General features: G+C 52.3%; 1 long non-coding RNA gene across 1 annotated transcript; it reads left to right on the top strand.

Annotated features, from left to right (window-relative positions):
- Positions 1–1293: 1293 nt before the first annotated feature.
- LOC113960640 lies at positions 1294–1927 on the top strand. Its single transcript, XR_003532067.1, has 3 exons — positions 1294–1429; positions 1556–1670; positions 1842–1927. It is a non-coding gene; the product is annotated as an uncharacterized LOC113960640 (long non-coding RNA).
- Positions 1928–3850: the final 1923 nt, after the last annotated feature.

Genomic DNA, 3850 nt, shown 5'->3' with positions numbered 1-3850 from the left:
CGGCTCAGCTTCGCCCCCAGAACAAGCGGCTTCGAAGCTGTCGCGGGGGCCGGCGGAGCGCAGGAGGTGCTGCAAGGGCAAGGTGCAGTTGGCCACCAAGTCATCGGAGCCCACGGGGGTGTCGTGGAAGACGCAGAGCTGGGTTGCCTGGGCTGGGCTGGGCTCGGGGCCACCTGGGCGTGGGGCGGTGCCGGGCGGGAGGAGCCGCGGAGCCGCGCCGCGGGGGCGGGCCCGGGCTGGGGCCGGGCGGGCGCAGGGCTCGGCTCGCTGCCGTCCCGCCCCGCTTCAGCCCAGGCTCGGCCGGCAGGAGCCAGGAGCTGCCGCCGGGAGGAGCCGCTGCCCAGCGCCGAGAAGCGCGGCGGGGACACCCAGCCGCTGCCAAGGCCGGGACAAACCTCCGCACCGCCCGCCGGGCTCCAAACCCGCCGCTCCGCATCTCCCGGCAAGGGCTGAGCCTGCCCCTGCTCCGACCTGCGGCATCTCGGCGCCTGCACGGCCAGAGCAGTGACCCAGGGCAGCGCTGCCCCCGCCGCCCGCACGGAGGAGCACATCGGGATGGGCAGGGTTTCCCTTTGGAATCTTTCTTGGAACAGCTCTGCCGGTTGGGCATTAATCGCAGCTGATTAAGATTTTTGGCACTGGGCGTGCAGACTTTGTTTTGAGGCGCGTTTCTTGGGGGCTTTGATGGCACCTAATAAAGTTGGAATGAAAAGAGTTGGAATTGCTTTGCGAAGTTCACAGCAAAATGGGGTGAACTGGGTAGGGAACAAGGAAGTCCTGCTTTCCCTGTGGCACTCTTCGGCTGACATCTTCCCAGTGAGGTTGCACTGCCTGAGATGTGGTCCTTTGAATATCCCCACCGCAGCTGGATAGTGCCGAGGCTGGCTGAGAGCTTGCAGCCTTTTCTGGGCATGTGTTTCTTTTTTCTTTTCTTGTACTTTTCCAGACCACTCTTCTCACCTCAACCCTTCATCTTTCCCATTCTACCCAGAGCAGAGCAGAGTGCCCCTGGTTTGCCCCCACTTTCCTCCTTGCCCCCTTGCCCATGCTCTCTTCTTCTTGAGAGCTCCAAGTCTTGCAGGAGCACCAAGCCAAGGCTCCTTCCAGCCTCAGACAGAGCAGGGGGCTTCCCATTGCCTCCTCTGGAGAGAGCAGGTGGAACAGCTTCAGCAATGTTATCATTCCTCACAGGGAAGCAACCCTTCTGCCAGAAAAACTTGTGGAGTCTTTTAGCAGACTTCTGACAGGCCAGCACTCCCAGCATGACCTGGCCTTTTTGCTCTGCACACAGGTTTTTGGTACAGACCATCAAGGCCCTGCTCTGCTGTCTGCAGTGGGACAATGAGGTGGTGTCAGTGGAGCGCAAGCGTGGCTGGGACACGCTCCTCTGTGCTGACACCCAGCACTATGCAGTGGGGCTGCTGGCCAGGTGAGACACCCTTGTCCCCACTGCCCCCAGCATCTCTGCCCTGGACACGGAGCACCCCACACAGCCTGCTGGGAGAGCTTTGCCCACCCTGATCAGGCTCCATGGTTCCTTCTTTCCCTCTGACAGGGAGATGCGCCACGTCTTGGTCTCTTTCTATTCCCCCATGGCAATCCACCTGCTGGGGCTGCTCAGCACTGAGGACCCTCGTTGGGAGCTGCCTGCCCTGGCCTTCCTTGTCGAGGTGAGCCTGATGGCGAGCGCTGCCTGGCCCGGCTGCCTCCCCCTCTCTGCCCTCTGGCAGCCGCAGCTGCCCGGGACGGTGCCTGTGCCCTGTGCTGCTGCCTGGGCACAGCCCTGGGCGGCTCCAGGCTCCTGCTGCCCGGGCACCCCTTCACTGCTCTCTGCCTTCCAGGTCCTGGACTTTCTGGATGGGAGGAAATTTCGTGACAGGGTCCTGCCCATCCTGTCAAGGAACCTGCGGAGCCAGTGCCCAGAGAGACGTCGCCTGGCTCTCAGAGGCCTCCTGGTGCTTGCTGTGGATCCCTCAATGGTGAGAAGGGGACACCCGGCTGAAGCCACACCGGCAGCCTGGGGCTGGGGAAGGCAGTCTCTTGGGCTTGGCTGGGCTTTGGGAGATGTGGATGCTCCTCCCAGCTCTCCTGCCTCCCTGTGCAGCTGCCCAGACCCTGTGGGACAGGCCTTTGGCCTCTGGGCCCCGGGGCAGCAGCGTGGGGTTGCACCACCAGAGAGCTGTTGGTGGGGCAGCTGTTCAGGGTTTCACAGCACAGCACTGTGTTCCACACAGGCTAAAAGCATCTGCAGCCTGTCCCAACACCTCCTGGAGCTGCTGCCTGATGCAGACGGAGAGCTGGTCGTGATGGCCCTCTCTGTGTTTGAGAGTGTGAGGTACTTGTTGAAGCCCAAAGAGTCAATTCAAGATTTCTCACAAATTATATTTCCACCCCCCTCCAAACTACAGAGTGGATCTGTAGAACTTGACACCAAAATCTACAGATCTTACACAGTCCTGTAACTTACCTACAGGTTTAAAAAAAACCATTTTATGTCTTTTCCCTAGTAATGTCCATTACAAGATACAGCTTCCAAGAATTATCAGCTTCAATACCTGGAGAATACCTTCCAAAACCTCCTTTTGTGTTTTTGTACTGCTCTATGTACACCACTTAAGTGTCAGTAAGAAATAGATCACAACTATTAGGTATGAATTAAATACTTGAAAAATCATATTTTACTTATCCATTTCTGCTCACAGGATCACGCAGCTCCTGGTTATACTGAAAAAGAAAGTACTTAACAGGGTGTACCAACTTTCCACTAGCTGACCCTTAAAACTGATTTTTTTTAAAAACAAAATATCTTCTTTTATCTTTCTTAGATCAAAGCCCAACTGTAATTCATCTCTCTGCTTTTTCACAGCATGAAAGCATGAACATGGAGCAAAAGTTGTCTGATAAAACCAGACCTAATTCTCTCAAAGTCATTCCAATTTGTTTGGAAATATTAATACTTCAGCACCTCATTTGTGCTCCACAGTCAGCTCAGGAATAGATATTTTTACTACACAACTAATACCTCACTCAGGTGTTATTTTACAGATCAAAGCTAACTCTGCTATTCTATCATATTTTTCAGGTTTGAGCTCTACTTTTAGGAGTTTCAAACCCAGTAAAGACACCAGAGCTGACAGTGCACATGGTAAATAGGTCTCTGAATGTGTGACAAGGCATAACAGATTCAAAACACAGCTTTAAGTCTCATGCATTCAGTTAATATACTGATTTTTAAAAATAATCTTTCCTCTCTTACATCTGCATTTAATCCTATATATTAGGTGCCATGGGCCACTGCAGGGCTCTTAAGTGTGACTTTTTTGGGGTGCCCATCCCTCAGTCCCCACATCTCTCCATTACATCATCAAAATAAGGGTGTTTTTTGGTCTTGTTTTAACAAAACTACCTGTTAATTCTTTAAAGATCATACACAGAAAACTCTTTGTTTTGTGTTGCCTCTTTGCAAATGCCTTTCCTAAAACTCATCCTGTTCCATCTACCCCTTAGGATTCATATCAATCTTAAAAAAACAAGGAAAAATTGCCACTGAGAATCACTACACAGTTAGCAACTGACATTATTTGGGAAAAATGCAGCTGTGAAATTACTTAAAGGGAAGGAACAAAAATGATTTGTGGAAGTTTTATCACACTTCTCTCATACTCCCACACAGTTTGCTATTCCTTCCATTCTGTGCAATTTAACAGCACAAAAATCATCTGGCTTAACAAACAGTGCTTTCCCACTTCTCTCAGACAGTGTTTTCTCATTGTTGGGAGTCGCAATTTCACTTGTATTTCCTTATACAAAACCACTTTGTTGATAAATCCTTCTCTCTCTGTACTGCAAA

This window comes from Neopelma chrysocephalum, unplaced genomic scaffold (assembly GCF_003984885.1).
Source record: "Neopelma chrysocephalum unplaced genomic scaffold, ASM398488v2 Primary Assembly neopelma1_96825, whole genome shotgun sequence".
Lineage (NCBI taxonomy): Eukaryota > Metazoa > Chordata > Aves > Passeriformes > Pipridae > Neopelma > Neopelma chrysocephalum.
Note: the sequence above shows the minus strand (reverse complement) of the source record. Positions and strands in the feature narration are given on the sequence as shown.